The sequence below is a fragment of the Monodelphis domestica genome, chromosome 2 (assembly GCF_027887165.1).
Source record: "Monodelphis domestica isolate mMonDom1 chromosome 2, mMonDom1.pri, whole genome shotgun sequence".
Classification (NCBI taxonomy): Eukaryota; Metazoa; Chordata; class Mammalia; order Didelphimorphia; family Didelphidae; genus Monodelphis; species Monodelphis domestica.
In genome coordinates, this window is record NC_077228.1 from 468485371 (window position 1) to 468493754 (window position 8384).

The following is an 8384-nucleotide window of genomic DNA, read 5'->3' on the forward strand; positions in this document are numbered from 1 at the left end:
CCTAGGTAGTGAAACTTCAAAAAAGGTTAATAAAATAAAAAGAAATAAATGAAAAAGAATTCATCATTAAGCAAAACAAATATGAAGGAGATACATACATATGTATCTATCGATCTACATGTACATATACACCCTTACAATCATATATCAAAAGCTAGAAGGGACCTCAGAGATCACCTAGTCCATACATTTTACATATGTGGAAACTGAGGCTAAGTACAGTCAAATGATTTGCCTAGGGTCATGCAAGTTTTAAAGCATCACATGAGGATTTTGGTTCTCTGACTGCATAGTCTTACCCTTTCTATAGTACCAATTCAGAAATGTCATTTAATTCAATAGACATTTAGTAAATCCTTCTATACCCAAGATATTTGACAATGTTCCCTGGATACAAAGACAACCTACCTTCCCTTCTACCTCCAACACATAATTCTAAACTGTCTTTACCCTTAAGAAATTCACCTTCGGAAGGAGGAAGGGAACAAGCATTTATTATGTGCCTATTAAGTGCCAGGCTTTCAACTATATAAGGCTTTCCAAATATAATCTTTATTTGATCCTCAAAACAACCCTGGGAGGTAGGTGCTATTCTTATACCCATTTTACACTTGAGAAAACTGAGGTTGACAAAGCAAAAGTGTCTAATTTACCCTGGGTCACACAGCTAGTAAATGCCTCAGATTATATTTGAATGCATCTCTTCTTGACTCTAGATCTACCACTCTATCTACTGAGCCACCTAGCTGCCTTCTACTGGGAGAATTGCTATGAATATAAACAGAAAACTTAATAGAAAATGTATACTCAAACTGCATTAGGCAGAATTTAGTCTGTTCCCCACCTCTTGATGCAAATATACCCAGGAAAAATTAGGCACACCTTTATTAGATTAGAGAAGTAAGGAGAAAGGAAGTCATCAAAAATGATGGTGTATTGAACCTTTTGTTCATGAATTGGATCATAGAGCTAAGGCTACAAGTAATCTTTTATGTTATCCAGTACAACTCCAATTTACAATGGAAAATCTGAGAATCAGAGAGATTACATTCCTTTTCAGAGATCAAAAGGTAAATAGCAAAGCTGGGACTTGACCTCAGGTCCCATAGCTCAGCTTTCAGTGTTCATTCCATGGTACCATGCTACCTTCTTTGAGATGTTGTTGCTGTTCAGTCTCATATAACTCTTTGTGATCCCAGGGATATGTCTATAGTTTTTCTGAGCAAAAATATGTAAATAGCTTGACTTTTCCTTTTTCATTGTGTTCTTATTTTACAGATGAGGAACTGAGGCACAAAAATGTTTTGCCTAGAATCACATAGCTAGTATTTAAGGTTGGATCTGCACTCATCTTCTTGACTCCAAGCCCAGCACTCTATCCACTGTACCATCTAGCTTTCTCCTTTGAATATTTTCATGTTAATTCAATAAACATTGATTAAGCCCCCATTATGTGCAAGATGCCCTCCTTGATATAGAACAAAACCACATGCAAATAGTTTATACCAGTGATGGCAAACCTTTTAGAGATCTTGTGCAATGCCCACCCCTTCAGAGACTGTGTGCCATACTACTCCCTCCAAGTGCCAGGTGTATCCTGCCCCCACCTTGCCCCAGACAGGGGAGGGAGGAAGCTCTCCTTTTGGACTTCTGTGTGGACAGGTGGGTGAAGTGAGGAATGTCCTCAGCTAGTGTAGAGAGGAGGAGGGGAGTGGCCCAAGCTCCTCTATTTGGGGGATGTGAAAAGATGTTATCAGACATAGTGGAGAGGGAGAAGGGAGTAGCTCCACCCAAGTCCTTCTGCCTCTCTAGTTATGAACTTGAGGGGGTGGGGAGGAAGGGCAGCACTTGTGCCCACAGAGAGTGCTCTGTATGCCAAAGATGGCATAGGTTCACTATCACTGTTCTATATCAAGTAATGGAAAGAACTATTGACTGGAAATCAGGAGCTCAAGGATTGAATTGGATTCTATTACCTTGTGTGACCTTGGGCAAGTCACTTCATTTTGCTGCTCATAACTTTTGAGAACTCGGGGATAAAATCACATCCTGTTGAGTTTTAGAGGAGCATTTTGTGACTTTGGCTTGACTACAAATTAGGAACAACAAAACCAAAACCTCTTTGAGTTATAAACTGTGATATACTTTATCTTATTTTACCCTATTCCACTTTGAATAACAAAACAAAGCAACAATCACCTTTAATGCAACTAAAACTTCAGAAGAGGTGCAATAATAACTCTGTATCAGTTTACTATGTATATATACATACATGATGTGTGTGGTATGCATGCATACTTTAATACATGTGTCCATAAATATTCATGTGTATATAGATGTGTACATAAATACATATATGTTGGGTACTGCCCATTCATGTCAGTCTTTATGAGCATCTATCCAATAGCACTGATGCAATTACCCACTTGGAAGAGTCTCAGATTCATGGGTCCAGGAGAGTATAATCTACATGATAGAAGTGCTTTGGAAAAACTTTGGAGCATGTTCATAGAAATTCTGTAATTGGTTCCAGCACATTTACCACGTGATAAAGAGGAACTTCATTGACCATTTGTGGCTGCAGAGCTCGACCAGGGCTGCATTGAAAGGACACTCATTGACCTAATTCCTTCTCTTGGTTTGACCTTTACTCCTCCAGTGATTTTCTTTCTGGTTAACAAGTTCCAGTGACAGTGCTATAAGGGGCCATTTCTAGAGCCCTCCACATTGGTTCTTTTGATTTAGCTAAAAGTATTAGAAGATTATGACTTTGTGAGTTTTAAAAGCTCAGATGAGTCAGCCACCCAAAATCATAGTGGGGAGGGAGTATCCACGAGTCAAGTCCTTGTTGGGTTTTGTCTGATTCCCCCACTTTTGAGTTTTGAAAGATGTCAACATCTAGTCTATGCCAATTTTTGTAGCCAGCAGGTCTAGCTCAGCAGAAGGAAGCTCTTTGGGACTCAGACTAGAAGAATCTGAGACAAGGGCTCCTCCACTAGCAATACCACTTTTTGAAGTGAACTTGGTGGAACTCACTAAATCGAAACTGAGTTAAGTGTGAATACACTCTCCCACAAGACTGCGGTGGTATAGGGAAGAGTGTAGTCCCAGGTACTGGAGAATAATGTTTATACCTTTGTTCTTGCTTCTTCTTTGAAAAAAATATTCCTTCCTAAATGCTAATTGATGTTAATTAATTAGATGGAACTGGAGTGTAGTTTATATCTTGAAGTACACACCTAGAATGAGAACTTGATCTCATGGAATTAGAAAAGAGAAACCCCAATCCTTAGGGGTACCTCCAGAACCCAGAAGGGAAGATATAGCAGATCTCACTCTGATAAAATGAGGCCAGAATACTCCTTATATAGACATCTTGTTTCTAGACTTGTTCTGTCCTCAGGTTATATATCCCTGCTATTACTATCTCCATTTTACAGAGAAGGAAGCTAGATCTCAGACAGGTTAAGGGTGTCACCTCAGGTAACATAGCTAAGCATCACAGGCAAGATTTAAAGCCATATTGTCTTAGTTTGAACCCCCAACTTCATCCATGAAATGCTGCCTCTACATTGGTATAGCAGATAGTTTATAGGCATAGTGATCATAATACTCAATTTTCCAGCAAAGTTCTGATTTTAAATGATCATATCCTATTATTAACTTTGGTAGCTAGGTGGCACAGTGGGAACATTGGTTCTAGTTCCTGAGTTCAAATTTGGCCTCATACTTACTAGATATTTGACCCTGGGCAAATCAAGTAAATCCTGTTTATCTCGCTTTCTCCTGTGAAAATGAGCTGGAGAAGAAAATGGTGAACTATTTCGATATCTTTGCCAAGAAAACCCAAAATGGGTCATGAAGAGTCAGACAAGGTTGAAATGACAGAACAACAAATTATTAAATTTAATTCAGCCCCCACTGCTTTTAAACAGTGTGCTAGAACCAGGAGAAATGAAGTAGAATGATGGCACAGTCTATGCCCACAAAGAGTTTATAGTAAAACAGTGGGGTATATGATATTTGGAAGAAGACATATATGATAAATGATATATAAAGAAGTGGGAAAAGAGTTGGACATAGAAACCCTATATTTAATTCCCACTAAAACATTACTTATATGATCATGGACAAGTTATTTAATCTTTTAGAATCTCAGTCTAGTTTCTTTAAGATAAAGGTAATAATACTAGTACTACTTACTTTCCAAGGTGTTTATAAGAAAAGTTCTGGGCAGAAATCAAAGCGCTATATAAATTTAAAAGTAGTTGTTGTTTTTATTATCAGGTAGGATGTAATGACATTAGAGAAAGAAAGGGCAAACCATTCTAGGATCTTTGCCAAGAAAATGCCATGGACAACATTGGCATGCTATGGCTCATGGGGTCACAAATTGCTGGATGTGACTGAAAAATTGAACAATAGGATGTAATAAGGGTTAAGAAGAGCCAGGCAAAGTGCTATAAGAAGTTTGAGGGAAAAAATCCAATTTGGTCTAGAAGGAGCCAGAATGCCTTCCTAGCATTAGTGGCACCTTATGTTGACTTTTTAGGAGAGGAATGAAAGAATAAATGAAGGAATGAAAAAAAAAATTACTAGACACTTACACGGTGCCAAGCACTATGCTAGACCCCTGGGTTATAATTACAAAACAAAGATAATTCCTGCCCTCAAGATACTTTAGGGAAGTTTGGATTAGAAAGTTTCAGAAATTGGGAGTGCTGCCGAAGGGAATTAATTGATACGTCTCATCCATGAACAAAGACAAGATTTGATCATAGTTGATGATTCCGGAATTGTGAGAGAAGAGAGAGTGAGAAATGGGTGCCATCAAGGTTATAAAAGACATGATCAGAAAGTTAGGAATCAAGTGGAGGACATCGGAGGGGATTTTCCTGAAACAATTGTGGAGGAGAGATCAATTAGGACAGTAAATGCATGGGCCAAAGTTTTTTTTTTTTCCCAAACTGGAAGATAAGACAGCAGAGAAGAAATTGTCCGAGAGTCCGGAGTAAAGGGAAGTTACTTTAATGTCTGTAGACTGTGGCAGTGGTGGTTGTGGAGTTCTGTTTCTCTTCACATGATTGGGGAATGGCATGAATATATGGGAATTTAACACTAGCCTATACCCCTTTTTTGGTATCCTGAGACAACCTTTTGATTTTAAAGCAAAAAAAAAAAATCTTGCTTCTGAACCCATGAACCATATCTCTCTGAGGTGATGGGTGGAGTCTTTCCTCTATTTGCCTACCATATAAAAAGACAATGAACTGGCATTGTGTAGCCATTCTAAAGATTGCATAGTTAGTCCAGGTATCTGGAAGATCTGCCTCTTGTCCAGTCTGAGGTCAGAATACTCCAAATCAGAGGGACTTGGAAAAGGGATGTCAAAAGGAGCATAAATTGGAGTAGGAGAAGGAAGTATGTTTTTTTTTTCCCCCTTTGGAATCATGGGCAGAGAAAGTGGCTAAGAGAATGCTGGTGCAGGGTATATGGTACCCAAGATCTGGCTAGGCAGCTGGCTTGGGGGAAAGTGACTAGGAGAGTACTAGCACAGGTGGTCTGGATTGTGTCTGGTTAAGGGAGTGCCAGCATACACAGTCTGACTCGATGTTGGCTAAGGACACACTGTTGCATTGAGGTCTGGCTAAGTGCTGGTCAGCTTGGGGAGGAGGTTGCTAAAGGAACAGTTGGTCACACTTGGTTGATGCCTTTTTCCTCCTTTGCTCCACTTTTTATTATTTAATAAATAATTATAAATTAAAATGTGATCTCCAGGGATAAATAAAAATAGAGATATGGCAGGGAATGGTAAGAATAGGATATGGAATGGAGTCCATGAGCCCTTGAATATAGATTATATGAAAATGAATAGTATGGGATAAGGATGGCATGATAGTCTGGCACCAAACCATGAATGGTCTTGAAAGACAAGGTTGGGTATTTAAGCTTTATTTGGCAAATCATAGGTAAGGCATTGAAGGTGTTGAGAAGAAGAATGCCATAATCATAGCAGTGTGTTGAGAAGGCTACTTGGGTAGGGAACAATTTTGGGGATGTTCTCATAAGCCAGTGATGGCAAACCTTTTAGAACCTTTTAGAGACTGCATGCTAAGTCTTGTCCACCTAGACTGTGTGCTATGCTCTGCCTCCCGTGGCCCTTGCCCCTGCCCTGGCTCCCCCCCCCCCCCTACCCCAGACAGGGGAGGAAGAAAGGGAGGAAAGTGGTCCAGGTGTTCTACTCAGGGGAGAGAGTAAGCTATTCAATTGGGCTGCTAGGAAGAGAAGCTGGGAGGCATGGTGGAGAGGGGGAAGGGAGCAGCTCCATAAAGTAGCTCTGACTCTGTAGTAACCAACTCTGGTGGATGATGCATGTCCATGGAGAGGTCTCTGCATGCCATCTTTGGCATGTGTGCCATTGGTTTGCCATCATAGTCAAAAGCCATTGGTATGGAACTTTTGAACCATATCTCTCTGAGGTGATGGGTGGAGTCCTTTCTCTTCTTGTCTATCATATGAGGAGGCAGTATACTGGTACTGTACAACCATCCTAAAGACTATGTAGTGACCCCTGGCATCTGGAAGACCCACATCTTGTCCATATTGAGGTAGGAGTACTCTAAATCAGAGGAGCTCGGGGAAGAGATGGCACAGGGAGCATTAATTGGAGTAGGGGAAAGAAGTAGGGGTTTCTTGCTTCCTTGGAATGGAAGACAGAAAAGGTGGCAAAGAGTGTTGGTGCACTTGTGGTCTGGCTGAGCAGCTGGCTTAGGAAGAGATGGATAGGAGAGTATCAGTACTCTAATATTTTGGCAAATGGGCACTGAAGTCAGCATTGTTGTAAAATAGGCATGATTGAAAAAGACAGAGCTAAAAAGATAGAGAACAATAACCCAAAGAAATATTGATTAGTCACAGAAAAACATGCTATATTGTGCTGGTCCATTTGATCTCTGTTCACAGTAGATTTGTGTGTGGCATTCATGGTATGGCATTGTTGAAATGGATATAATAATAATAGCTACCATTTATATAGCACTTAAAGTTTGCAAAGGGTTTTTCAAACATTTTATCATTATTCTTGACTCTAAGCACTCTATGTGCTGTGCTACCTTGCTGCCCTTAAATAACAGTCATGTAATTAATGTAATAAGCCATAAAATTGTGATTGCAGGGCAAGCTGATGGTGTGTATGACCCATCCCCAAAACACCCTTTCCTACCAGCCACCCCCTCCCCACAAAATGTCTTGGTTGTTATAGCTTTTATTCTCTTGAATATTCAATTCTCACCTCAGCTACTTATTAGTCCTGTGATGATGGGCACAACATTTAATCTTTTAGTCTGCTGCTTCGTGTTTATTCATTTGTATACAAATCATCTCCTCTCAGTAGATTTGTAATCTTCTTGTGATGAAGTAGAGTCCTGAGCCTGGAGTCCAGAAGACCTGACCTCAGACACTAACTGTGTAACCCCGGGCAAGACACATAGCCTCTGTGTGCCTCAACTTTTCCAATTGTAAAATAGGGATAATAATAGCAGCTACCTTCCAGAGTTATTGTTAGGATCAGATGAGATGATATTTGTAAATTGCCTAGCACAATGCCTGACACAGATGCTTTTTTCCTATCACCTTCCTTCCCCCTTGTGCCTTCAATGCTGACTAGTGCTTGATTCATAATAGATGCTAAATAAATATTTATGTATAGACAGGTGGCACAGTGGATAGAATGCTGGGCCTGGAGTTAGGAAGACTTATTTTCCTGAGTTCAAATCTGGTCTCAGACACTAGCTGTGTGACTCTGGGTAAGTCATTTAACCGTGTTTGCCTCAGTTTACTCATCTGTAAAAGAGTTGGAGAAGGAAATGGTAAACTATTGCAGTATCTTTGCCAAGAAAACCCCAAATGGGGTCACAAAGAATTTGGATTTGACCAAAACAACATAAACAACAAAAACAAAATATTTGGGGAGTTAAACTATCTTCAGCCATGGTAGCCTGAGTACCTCTAACTAACTCTGCTGCCCGGAAAGCAAGAAATTTTATTCCCTTGCTATAATGTTCTCAGGCACCAGGAGTCAGGGTATAATGGAGTGAGTACTAATGGATTTAGAGCCTATACCTCCAGATTCCCTTGTGCCCATCAGTAAATATAAAGAGCCTTAGCATACAATATTTTAGGGAGGGAGTGGTCCTTTCTTTAGTCACAACGTTGTATATCCCAATTTTCCAGCTCATAAAGACTTCAAAATGTAAAGAAAGAATGGGTGGTTTTTTGACTACCCTAAAACCATAAAAAAGGCTAAATAAGATCTGAGAAACCTCTCATAGCACTCATGTAATTTGAGACTGCTTTAAGAGATATCTCTTCCTTAGTTTCATCCA